The sequence below is a fragment of the Notamacropus eugenii genome, chromosome 2 (genome assembly GCF_028372415.1).
Source record: "Notamacropus eugenii isolate mMacEug1 chromosome 2, mMacEug1.pri_v2, whole genome shotgun sequence".
NCBI classification, from domain to species: Eukaryota; Metazoa; Chordata; class Mammalia; order Diprotodontia; family Macropodidae; genus Notamacropus; species Notamacropus eugenii.
The window spans coordinates 399948552-399962471 of NC_092873.1; the positions used below are offsets into that span (position 1 = coordinate 399948552).

The window sequence follows — 13920 nt, forward strand, 5'->3', positions numbered from 1 at the left end:
TCAAACAATCATCTATTCTACATTAAGTTGATAGTCACCAAATCTGGTCACAAGATTTGTTATGTGCTTTGGGATCAGGGAATTAAATTCTCTATATAAAAGACTGCCATTATTTCTATTAAAACATTGAAACACTTTAGGATGTGTTTTATTGGTCCATTAATAGATTCCTTGAGTGGTGGAGATATCTGGCTAGCAGCCCTAGCTTTGAACACAGTTAAGACGTAGGTTAATGGACCAATTAAATACATTGTCATGTGTTAGTACTATGGCAGTATTGGGGAAAGTTAAGTGAACTACCAAATTGGATGGAATATTTTAAATTGAATAGAAACAGAATAGATAAATTTTATAAAAAGTGATAGGTCATAGACCTTGAAATAGTTGTCCTCTCATAGAACCCCAGATATAGTATCATTAAAATTTCTCTTCATTTAAAAATATTTTTAGTGCTATCTTTGGTTTTAACATCATTTTGATTTCTGATTACATCCATCCCTCTTCCTCTACCCAGAGGGAGACATTCCTTATAACAAAGAATTTTTTTTAAAGTTGAACAGAAATGAATAACAAATCAACTATGTCTGAAAGGGAAGCTTTACACTGACATTTTCACCTCTCCAAAAAACAAAGGGATGCATACCTTCACAATCCTTTTAGAGAGACAAGCTTGGTTCTTATAATTACATAGCATTCAATGAATTTTTCTTTTTTCTATTTACACTGTTCTAAGCATTTATGAATATTGGTTTTGATCATTCTGCTTAGTTCTCTGCATAAGTTCATATGATTGTTTCCATACATTTCTGAATTCTTATTAATTATTTTTGAAGGTAAAATAATTACTATATTGCTATACAGCAATTTGTTTGCCTTTTCCCCTATTGGTCGGAATCTGTTTTCCTTCTGGTTCTTTGCCAAAAGTGCTGCTATTAATGTTTAATGATTTAAGCGGGACTTTTTTTTGTCATTAACTTCCTTGAGTATATGTCTAATAACAGTGTCTGTGGATCAAAATGTATGGATCTTTTGGTCATTTTCTTAGCATAATATAAAAATCATTTCCAGAATAGTCAGCCCACTTCTCAGATCCACAAAAAGTGTATTAGTGACCGTATTTTTCTGCAATGCCTCCCACATTGACTATTCCTATCTTTGTCATCTTAGTTACATTCTCAGATGCATGGTAAAATCTAGGAATTGTTTTGATTAGCAATACTCTTATTATGAGTAATTACATATGTCTTGTGATTTGGAGCAATCTTTCATATGGTTGTTAATGTTCTGAAATTCTTTTAATTTCATTCATATTGTTTGATCACAATACAATGGAAACACAATGGCTTTAGAACCAGTAGAGAGGAGTTTGAATATTATCTTTCTGTATGTTTGTGTTTACATATATAGTAGATAGATAGATAGATAGATAGATAGATAGATAGATATAGATATATGAAACACTCCATATATAGCTTTATATATATAACACAATATAATACCTCAATATTACATATATATGCATATATTTCAACTCTATTCTTTCGTTAAGAATTCTTTGTCAAGATTTCAAATAGTAATTGATCTGATCAAATAGTAATTGATCAAGTAATTGATTTAACTTTTTGTTATTGTGACATATTCAGATATAGCCTTCATTTTGAACTTATTACAGTAGATGAGATCAAAGGTTGGTTAAACCTAATTTTTCCATAATTGTTTTGCAGCATGCTTTCTTTCCAAATAGGGAGTTCTTCCCTGAGTAATTTATATTTCAATGCTTATCCAAAAACTGAATTACTGAGTTTAATTGTTTCTGATTCTCTTTTTATCTAGTGTGTTCTATTGATCTACATTTCTATTTTTTCAAACCAGTACCATATAGTTTTTATGATTACTGATTTATAGTTTAATTTGGAATTTGGAGATATTACTCCCTTTTCATCCATCCTCTACCTCTTTCTCCCGTGTATCCTGATTTTCATTTCAAATCAGGCAGAAATAAAGCAATAAGGTCTGGAGAAATAACTTAGTTTAGTTTCAGCTTTGTTCCTATCTCTCATGTGGCCTTGAACAAATCTTTTAACCTCTATAGGTCTCAGATCCTTCACTGACAAAACTACAGAACTGGATTAGATTATGTTTAAGGGCACTTCCATCTCTACATTCTTTGATATAATTTTACTAAGGCTAAGAAGGAGAGGCTCAGAAATATGCATTTCATTTACACAGGTGAAGTAGATAAAATATCTAAAATAAAATAAATGAATCAATCATTGTAGCTCATAATATTTTAAAGTGCTCAAAGAACGTTTTGAAAAATAGTAGAAGCTCACTGATTATGAGACGTTAATTCACTAAGTTAAATATAGTGAAAAAACACTTCATGAATGTAAAAGAAGAAAAGAAAGTTGGATGATGAATATAGTTTAGAGATAAAGAAGAAAATCGATGTTGGTAAAAAGGCTAACAATAGTAATGCTACAGAATATGTAGCAGTCAGTCACCATGAGTTCCCTTTTTTTTTTCCTCATCTCACATCACTCATATGCCTTCTACCATGATCTTCTCCCTCATCCCTAGGATCTCATGTGATTAGGTACCAATGCTAATTACCAAAGATTACCAAAGCTAATCTCTCTACCAGTTCAAGAGATTTCATTCCCATCCTATGTCTTCCAACAGATTGCCCCCTCTGTCATCCTCAGTCTATCACTATTTTTTACTTCTGTCTATCTAGTGACTCTTTCTCTACTGTGTAAAATATATCCAATGTCACCCCTATCCTCAAAAAATCTGGCTGAGTCTTCCATCCCTGATAACTATGTCTTATAACTCTTCTGCCCTATAAGGTCAACCTCCTTGACAAGACTAAAGGTGCCTCTACTTCCTCTTTTCTCACTCTCTTCTTAATCTCTAACAAACTTACTTCTCACCTTACCATTCTACCAAACTGTTCTCTCAACATTGCCGATGATCACTGAGATCACTGAGATGCAATCTTCGTTTTCTCAATCCTTGTTTTCCTTGATGTCTCTGTAACCTATGTATGACATTGTTGATCCCTCCCTCCTCCTTAATACTCTCTTCCCTCTTGCTTTTCAGGACACTACTCTCTCCTGGTTTTCCTCTGACATTTCTGACCTCTCCTCATTGTCTTTCACTGGATTCTCAACAAGTTTACGCCATTTAGCCACAGGAGTCCCACAGGGTTCTGTCCTTGGTCATGTTCTTTTCTCTCTCTCTACTACATTTGGCGGCACATCAATTCTAATGGATTTAATTATCATCGCTATATTGATAATTCTCAAATCTACCTGTTCTGCTGTAACATCTATGCTGGACTCCAATAATCCAACTGCCTTTCAGGCATTTGAACTGTATATCTAATAGATCTTTTAAACTCTGCATGTCTAAAACAAAACCCAATAATTTTCCCGCTAAAGCCCCCCCAGCTCCTACTTTCTCAATTATTGTCTAAGGCAAAACAATCTTCCTAGTCCCTTAGGCTCAAATCCTAGCTGATTTGATCCTCAATTCCTCACTACTTTTCATCTGCTAGTCCCATTAGTCAATCTGTTGACAAGGCCTGCCAATTTCAGCTTTTTAACATCTCTGCCTTCTCCCCTTTGACACTGCCATCAGTCTGGTATGGGGCCCCATCATGTCAAATTTGTACTATTGGAACAGCCTGCTAGTGATTAAGTCTCTCCTTACTCCAATCTACCCTCTATTTTGCCACTAAAATGATTGTCTACAGGTTTGATTCCATCTCTCTCTACTCAGTAAACTCCAGTGGTTCCCTATCATTTCCAGGATCAAATATATTCTCTATTTGGCATTCAAAACCCTTTCTAGACTGCTTATACAAAACTAACAGTCACATATTTTGTTTTTTGTCCAGTGATACTGACATTCTTAGTATTGCCTGAACAGGACATCCCATTTCTTGGTCCTGGACCTTTTATCTGGCTGTCACCTATGCCTGAAATGTTCTCCTTTACCTACTGGTTTTCCTATGTTTTTTAAAGTCACACTAAAATCCAATCTTTTACAGAAAGCCTATCTCAACCCCTCTTAATGTTAGTGCCTTTCCTCTCTTAATTGTTTCCATTTACTTTGTGTATAGTGTATTTGCACACATTTATTTCTTTGTTGTCTCCTTCCATTTGTCTGTCCCTTAAAAGGGACTTTTGCCTCTTTTTGAATCCCCAGAATTTAGCTCAGTACCTTATAAATAACAAGTGCTTTACAAAATTTTAATGGCTTACTGACTGACATTATATTATAGATCATAATTTAGAATTAGAAGGCAACAACAAGTCAGGTTCCCTCATTTTCAGACATGGAAACTGAGGCCCAGAATGGTTAAGTGACTTGCTAAGAGTCACAGGGTTAATTAATATCTGTAATAGGATTTGAATGTAAGCTTTTCTGATTCAAAGTTTAATGTGTTATCCATTATACCATGTTGGCTCCCATAATGACAGTATGATAAGAAAGCAATTAATATAATAGAAAATGAGCCAAATATCAATTAATATTTGAGACCATACTCTGTGGAAGTCCTTCAAAGCAAATCAATCTAACCAAAAAATAAAAACCACATATTCAAAACTGAAACCAGAAATTCTGTAAAATCTGCAGCCTGTAAATTAAAATGACAAGTAAAGCTTCATCTTAAATAACACCTTGCATAACGCTCTCCTCCCTCCCTCCATTTGTTCAAGCCTTTCCCTACAATGATTTTTTTTTTTATAATCTAGAATACTTCCTTCCCCCTTAGACCTCTTATTATATACCACTTCTTGGGAAGAATCCCATGTATCAGATTGGATTTTGAATTTTTAAAGTCAAAAGATAGTTACCAGTCCAAACTGTTTTAACTCAGGTTTGAAAAAAAAGAAAACAATGAATGATGAAATAATAGGAAAGAGTAAAAATTCCCCAGGTGTTAAGTGAGATATCCTGATTTTTAAAAGTGTCTAGTTTCTTTGAAAGAGGTGCAAATAAAAGGATAGGAAAATTCCATTATTATTATTATTCTTGTAGGGAAATCTATTTGCACAATATATAAAAGACCATCAGCCACTTGAAGGACTAGGAAATCCCTTTGATCTTTTCTGGTAGCTTATTAAAAGTCTCTTTCCCTCTCTTATCCAAATGACTATCTTACTATTTACTATCTTCTCTAGCTCACTGACTTAACATCAAAAGTTGATTCTTTGTAATCAACTAGTAGGTAGACATTAACTGGTAATTAGGTATTAAATTTTATCTTGTTCAAGAGATATTTATTGAGTTACTACTGTGTGCAAAGTAATACACTTGTAGGTATTACGAGGGGCTGTTAGAAAAAGAAAAAAAAGACTAAAACATAGTCCCAGTTTGCAGTCTAGTAGGGAAGACAAGATATAATCACAAGTAGAGATCATAACCCAACGATGTAATAATGAAAGTGGGTCTGATCAGTCATAGTCAGACACACTGAAACTTAGTTTAATCATCGTGATGTCATTTTGGTCCTTTCTGAGAACAAAGGACAACAACCAACCAATGGAAGTTTCAAAGTGTTATGTTACTTCAAAGAGGAAACAAAACTTGTGATCAGGAGGATTAAGAACCTTTCAAAAATGCAGTTGAAAATTAATATGAAGCTTGAAAATGTTTAGAAGTTGAACTGGGGGTGGCATGTCAGGTGAAGAAGGAATAAAAGGGAAAAGATATAGAAATAGTAATAGAGAAGAAGAAATGTGATAATTTGGCTGGATTGTGAGGTAGTGCTGGGAATAAAAGGGAGATATGAAAAGGGAACAGGGACACATGATTGGGAAGATAAGAAAGAACCAAATAGTGAATGACTGTGAATGTCACATTAAAAAAAAGTGATACTATTCTGCAGTTAATGGGGAGTCATTTAAATTGCTTGAGACAAGCTATGGCATGTTGAAAACTTTGCTTTATGAAGATCAACCCAGTAACAGTCAACACATAGATGTAAGAATTTTGTCAGATGTAATACAGGGATCAGAGACACACTGACCATAACTTCAAAGAGCTTATAGTCAATTTGTTAATTATGAAACAATCGGGGAATGATATAAAACCGTTTATTGGAGTACAAAATAGAGAGTTGAATGTTGCCTGGAATAGAGGTTTGGAGATTGATTTAAGCTTGATGTTTGGATGACCAGTCATGAGTACAGAGATTTGATAATGAAACATCAACACTCACAAAACCTACAGTTTTGAGAATGGCCAATATGGGGATTTGTTTTGCTGAATTATGTTTATTTATGATGAGAATCTTATCCTTCATTTTATTTTTTTTTATTTTTTAGTTATAGGGGCAGTGGGAAGGACAGATTATAAATACATTTAAAATAAATAAGTCTACTTTAAAACAAAAAGAAAGGGCTCAAAATGCATTACTGACACAACATAAAGCTTTCTGCACTATGTCTCAATGAGGGTGGCTAAGCAAATTTCTGACTTCCAGGCAAAGCCTGGTCATTTACACACCCTGGGGAAGGTGGCACCATTTTGTGGAATGCCTTGAATGCTAGAATAAGTTTAACCTTTGTTGGTTGGGAGTCATTAAAGGCTTTTGAACAAGTCCATATTAATAACATAACAACAGATTTTTAAATAAATGAGATAACTTTTTTGTCAAGTGTTAGAGTCAAGATTTGAACCTAGATTTTGAGTCCAAGCAGAGCATTTTTTTCTATTACACTATGATGTTTCTTGAGTAAAATGACTAACAAATTTTATGCATAGTCTTAGAATTAGTCTTTTCCTTGGAAATTTAATTTAAAATACTCTTAAATAAGACTCTTCTGTATCCTACAGAAATGTTTTCCCTTATATATTATTGCCTTTTTCCTTTCTCATCTCGTCTCTCTCAGAATTCTTCATTTCTATAAAGCCTCAAGCTTCTGTATCACCACCTCAGAGAAACCCTCTGTGATCTCAATTGACTGTGCTCTCTCCCTCATAAAATTGCTATGTATAGTGTCATTATCTTTTGAATCTATAATGTTGTATCTTTTGAATATAGCAGATATAATGGAGACTTTTTAAGGCCAAGAACTGTTTAATTTGTTTTCCCAGAACCTAGGACAGTGCCTTGCACAAAGACTGTTCTAAGTAAATGTTTACTCAGTTGAACTGAGTAGGGTTGATTCTAAATGTGCAAAATCACATGGAAATAATAGGAATGATTGAGCCTGTTATTGCTAAACTTAACAGACTACTGTTAGCTAATGTATCCTCCCTGGGGACATTAGTCCAGTTTGAGAATGAAAATCAAGGATCTCCTTGATTATTAATGGACTCTATCAGACTTTGAACTGAGCACCACTTCAGCCCTGGAAAGAGTGGTTTACTTTAGTTTGTGTATACTTACTCTATACTGACTTTTTCTATTCCTAATGTCCTTTATAAAGGAGCATCTTGGAACCACATTTTGAAAGAGGAAGCTGAGGCTCACGGTTTTTACTCAATTTTGTCCATGATCACACAGCTGGTAAATATCAGAAGCATTATTTGAACTAATGTTTCTCTTTTCTCCAGGTTTAGCACGGTTTCCATATACTTATGGAAGCTTTTTCTTCAACTAAAGTCCTAATCATCCCATTTCATGGTATGGATACATCTCTGGGTTCTTGAAGACTATTCCAGTCAGTCAATAAGCATTTATTAAGCACCTACAATGTACCAGGCACTTTAGTGGAAAGTGAGTTCTGGCAGGTCCTACCAAACTGGAAAGATTTTAAATATGGTGATCAATTATTTGTCTGTTGTGCAAGGATCAACCTTGCTAAGTTTCTCACCAAGTTGGCTAAAGTTCGATGATTTTTTTTTAAGTTTCAAAGACAATTTACTACATCGTAGAGAAATATTTCCATTCATATCATTGGAGGAAGTACACACAGTGTTGAAAATATAGAAATCCAAAGTAGACATTGAGATTTCTTAGAGATTTTACGTAGCCTGAATTAAAACCATCTCTTTATATGAGTAATTATCAAAAATATTTTAGGCTAGACATTGTGGTGCACTCTTCTCATCCTGCTGCTAATATTGGTGGATCATATGAATTCTGGAATTCTAAGTTCTAGGTTTCACTAGGGTTAAACCAATTGGGTGTCCCCATTAAATCTCAGGAAGGGGGATCCACCAGGCTGCCTAAGGGGGTGCAAACTGACCCATGTCAGAAATGGAGCAAATCAAAACTTTCATGCCAATCAAAGGAGGGATTAGCCATTGGATGACCACTTCACTTCCACTCTAGGTAAGAAAAGTAGACCCAATCTTTTAAAAAAGAATAATTTTAATTAAAAAATCCTTCTTATTAAAGCCACTGAAATGACTGTTTTTTTTTTCTACCTCATGAAATATAAAACAAAATCTAACAGGTCTTTCAAAGAAATCATTCAGAGAACATCTTAAACTCTAAATCAAATTAAAGATCATAAGTTATATCTTAAACTTTATGATGATGGGATGGATTGACAATAATAAAGATTTTAACTGTAAGTCAAAAGAAAGGCTTCACATGTCCTTGGTATAGTAAAGGCTGATATCACTCATGTGAAACACTCCACAAAATTGGTAGTAATACATTAAGAAACATCAAATAACATTACAATCAACTTAAAAATCAACATTAATGTTTCAAACAATAGATATTCCAAAAGTATCATATATGCAACTCTGAAATACATCTATGATGGGAAGAAGTTAGTGTAGACTCCATATAAATTATGTATCTATTATTCAAATGGTTTAAATTATTATTTTTTTATCTGCTGAGTACCTATTCACTAGAGGAAATGGATTGAGCCCCAAAAGTTTTGGGTCTATATTGAAGATGCACGGTAGATAAATATAGATTCAAATTATGCTACAAGATAATCCACAAAAGAAACTAGACAAATGTGCATATTTGAGCTGTATACATTTTAATTATACTTTGTATTGCTTTTAAAATATCTATATACCAATTTACAGTTCTCAAATTTTGTTCACATCCAGCATCTCCAGAAGGACAGTATTGGGTCACCTTTGTCATTGGCTTTCATCACTGTCAAACTGGTACACACACACACACACACACACACACACACACGTGTGTGCGTATATATGTATATGCATATGATTACCTAAAGGAAGAGAAAGGCCACATAGAACATTTCCCTTGGATGTTTGAACACAATCGGACATTGCTCATATTTCCCTACCATGCTTCCACTCAAGATATGCTATCCATCAAAAGTCAGGAACTTAATTGATCCTTCATGGCCACTGAGAATCATAACTAGTGTTGATGAAACTATGGGATACACCTTAACCAACAGTCCTTCAAAGCTATCCATAAAGTGGGTACTGATGATCTTGGCTACTAAGAGGGTGCATTTACATTTGAAAGTTTTCAGACACTTCCCCATGTTCCAATTACATGCCACTGGCTTACCACTAAAGTTGTTGCATGACTATACTTGGCCTTATAGTGTCTCTTGCTTCTGTACAATTGCATCCTCCAGGATCCTGTAGCTCCTATGAACCACCTAGGTGGAAGAAATAACTTGTGCCTCTGATTTTCATCAAGCCCTCGGGTCAGAAAGGAATAAGCCTTTCTACTCTGCCACATATATGTGAGTTCATATCTCTAATCAATAGCAGAAAAAACAAAATAATAATATTTTAATTATCATGGTGGGATGACATTCAACACACAACGTATCTATCATAACAGTCTTGATGTCCATTCTTCTTTCTCCTGGGTCTTTCTCTCAGTTATAATAATAATCAAACAAGTCTGCCACATATTGAGGATAGAGACTGAACCAACCACTTTTTAAAAATTTAATTCTCTTGTTTCATGAAGTTAACAAACATCAGCAAAATTTTCAATATACATAAATGAAGAATAAAAGTGATTGTATAAAAATCTTTATCACCCAAAGCACCTAGAAAAGTCTATCAAAATAAACAACAAATCTGAATTAAATTAATTATAAGACATTTTTTCCTGAACTTACACAACCAATTTTTTGTCTATATAAAGGACTTTACATTTTACTCTGAAGCAATATATAAATTTGAGGTGTACCCAATAAATTTACTATTATTACTATTACTTTTATTATGTCTCCTTGAAGATATGATTCAATTCAAAAAACAATTATTTATTAAATCATGATAAAAATTTTTGAGTTGGAAGGATTAAGAACAGAATGCTCTGGCATACCACAAAAAAAAAAAAAAAATCCCTCAAGGATGATGTAGACTAAAATAATTAGTTCTGAGTACTATTGTTCAACCAGCTACAGCTTCATCTAACTATACTATCTTAATTTTGTCCACTAGTCCATCATAATCAACTTTGTCAAATATTTTGAGGAAAAGAAGACCCACTATATGTAAAGCTTTCCCTTAATTTACAAGTCTAGCAAGTCTATCAAATGAAGGAAATTAGATTAGTGTATTAAGATTTGTCCTTAATTAATCCACTTTAGCTCTTAGTGATAACCTTTTTTTCCTCCATAAATTGTCATTAAAGAACCCTAAGATAAAGGATTCATTGTGGTACAGTAGAATGAATACAGAATCTCAGATCACAACTTACCTTTGACACCGTTGGTGGGACCTTGTTAAATCACTCATACTTCTTCTGCATCAATTTCCTTATTCATTAGATGAAGGAATTGGACTAAATGGCCAGAAGCACCAGATGCTAGATCAATGGATATTCTTTTAAAATGTTTGTTATTAATTAAAAGTCTCTACTCCTGAATCCACTTTTATCTTTTTAAAAATTATGTTTCCCATATAAGAGAATCTAGCTTCTCTCAATATTACATGATTCCTCAATGAAAGTCTGATAATGGTTTCTCAATCACTTTTGCATTTCCCCCAGCATTTTAGCATTTAATTTACTTGAGACCAGACTCTTGAAATATTAAGTGACTCAAAATTAGCTACAGTGCTCAGGTACTGATTTCTCTCCTATTTTACACTCAATTCTCCTTTGATGTCATTTGTTCTGCTCTTTCTAGCTGACAGATCATTCTCCTTCCTGAACAAAACAGAACAGGAGCAAAAATAGGACTTAAGTAATTCCTTATCTTTGTGTCCACTTTCTCACAGAACGTGCCTGTCCCTTTCTTATTAGTCTTCTTATTCTGAACGTAATTTAAACAATAATAACATAAAATGCACTTCTTTTTATAATTTGTAGCAAGTCTCAGCTCTTGCCTTACAGTTTTGATTCTGCCCTTAGGTTTATGACAATATTTTATACTTGCCTTTTTATGTCATCCTGCACCTTACTTTTTTTGTCCATGTTCTTTTAAAATTTGAGCTCATCAGAGAGTTCCTTATGCAGCCACATTATTTTCTTTATAAGTTTCTCATTTTTGTTCATTACAAAACTATTTGCAATTGCATTTCCTAATTTTGCCTTATTTCTTGAGTCATGTGTACCACTTTGAGTTTCTAGCTTTATCAATATATCTTCAAAAATCAAGTTTCCTCCAGTCTGTATATGCATATGTGCACTATCATTTTTGTGTTTCTCCCATTAGCCTTTTTGGAGCACAAGTTTCCAAAAGGGAGCAAAACAAGGCTCAGAATCATAGAATGTGAGCTTAAAAGTAGTGATAGAGATGATTTATTCCAACCTCATTTCACAGATGGGATAACTGAGGCCCGAAGTGCTTGTTACTTATCTGGTACCTCACAGCTATTAACAGAACCTGGACTAAACTCCCGTTCCAAATTCAGGGCTTTCTTCTACTACACTATAAGTTGTTTAATTCTAATAATTTTCTGCCTGCTACCACTGCTCAGCGAATCATAGAATACTATTTATTATCGTATGATCTTTGGTTCTAGTCTTCCAGATGAATAATATTGTCACCAAGATCAACGCTATTGAAAAAAATCCCAGATATGGTATTTTCTCAACATTCTCTTAAACAATCCTGAAAGAACCATATGCTCTGTGCACTAGCCAGGAGGAAAACAGGTGACACAGGTATGATTCAGATTGATTGATGACCCTATTTCCCCCTTCCCACTTTTCTCATGGCTTCCAGAAAGCTTATTCCCTTGGTGTTCTCTCAGAACCTCCCCAAGCTCCTTCTTAGGCGGCCGCTAAAACAGGGAGAAGCGGAGTCTCACAGCACATGGGAGGTTAGTGTGGTTCCACTAGGGCAACTGGGCATGCTCAGTATCCAGGACAGGTTTTGGTCTCAAGTAGGCAGTCAGTGCATTACACGGGCGCTAGGCAGGGAGGGAGCTGAGGGAAAGCAGCTGCAGCAAGAGGAGGAAGAAGAGGAAGAGGAGGAAGAAGAATAGAAAGGAGGAGGGAGCAGTACTAAGGAAACAGCCACCCCTGGGCGAAGGAAAGAATTGGTGGGGAGTGGACTGGTGGCTAGTGGAAAAGACCCTCCTCCTTCCACTTCCAGTGTCTTGTGCCTGCTTTGGGAATAGAAGAGGAAGAAAATTTAAGGAGAGAAAGAAAAAAGAAAAGGAGTAAGGTGAGAAAGGGAGTGGGGAAAAAAAAGACGTTGCGAAAAGAAAAGAAGAAAAGACAAGAAAGCGCTGCGGGGAAGGGATCCCAGCAAGCCCGGGGGTGGTAGCGCGGAGCCGGCGCCGCTGCTTGGACAGGTGCCGCTGCCCGGGAGAAGAAGGCATGTGACGCGGAGCCCGCCGCTGCCTGCCGGCAGAGCGCTCGCTGGACCTGGAGCCCACAACCCGGGTGGGGGACTAGTTCCCCTTCTTCCTTTAGTCTGTGCCCCCGGAGACTTATAGAGCTTCGGGTTCGATCATGAACCGGAGTCTACAAAGCGTGAATCTGGCTTGGGCATCTTGGTCCTAGGTCATTTGTCCGCTGATCCTGCCTAGGACGGGAGGAGGAGGCAAAAAGTGGGGTGACGAGTCTAGGCACCTTGTTGAGGGCACCGGAAGGGTCCTGGAAAAGACGGAGGTACCTGCAGCGCCTTGAAGTCCCAGCCACCAGGTAAGGAAGGGGCCAAGAGCCCAGGGCTATGGGGAAAGGGTGGTGCCCGGGTCTACTGAACCTTCTTCTTGCATTTGCGCTTTATCTGAAGGAAAAAAGTTTTCAGCTCTGGTGGGAAAGGTCTTTCTTCACCACAGTAGAAAAAACAGAGCTGGGGAGAATGAGGAAAAGCATTGCCCCATCTCTTCTCGAACTGCTTATACCAGGAGCGCCCACAGTTGGGTGGAGATGGACACGGGGAACAGTGAGGGGACTGCCTTTGTCACAATGGGGTACCCCGAAAGGACTTGACCTAATGGCGTATTGCAACTGAGGACTCCCCACCACGTCTGTTGAGTCGTTTCCTTTCTTCCCGGTGACAGATTTCTGACTTGGAAGTGGTGCCTAGGCGAAAATAACTTAAAGCTTCTGGATTTTACCTTTCTTTTGCCCCATTATTTAAGGGGGACAGAACAAAGATAAGGTAATTCTTCAAGTGGATCATCTTGATCCATTTGGGTTTCGGTGGGGGAGGGGAGATTGAACCGAGATCTGAGACTTGAGCAACACCTAGGTGAAGGTACGCAGCTCCGCGCGCGCGTCTCTACTGTCGGGGCAAGGAATCATCCAAACTTGCGGAGCAGCTGCTGAACTACATCCCAGTTTCTTAACCACCACTGTCAGTCCCCCACTTGATTCATTTTGGGAACGTTAGTTAGCTAAACTGTTTTTTTTTTTCTTTCTCTCTTTTTAGCTACGTAGAAGAGGGGAACTTGACTTATGTAATAGAATTCGCTTGTATACTTAGTAGGGTGTGCATATTGGAATTGTGAGCCTGTTAAGATTGTGTGTGTGTGCCCATGCATGTTTAACTCTTGTACTGCTTGTGGAGTGGAAATGCTGCGAAGAACTAA

General features: G+C 36.2%; 1 protein-coding gene across 1 annotated transcript in view; it reads left to right on the forward strand.

Moving 5' to 3' along the window:
- Positions 1–12182: 12182 nt before the first annotated feature.
- CHRM3 (cholinergic receptor muscarinic 3) overlaps positions 12183–13920 on the forward strand; it is a 626574-nt gene continuing 624836 nt past the window's right edge. Inside the window, exon 1 of the mRNA XM_072647563.1 lies at positions 12183–13027. The gene's annotated coding sequence lies outside the window, so the exon portion shown is untranslated. The remainder of the gene's footprint in view (positions 13028–13920) is intronic.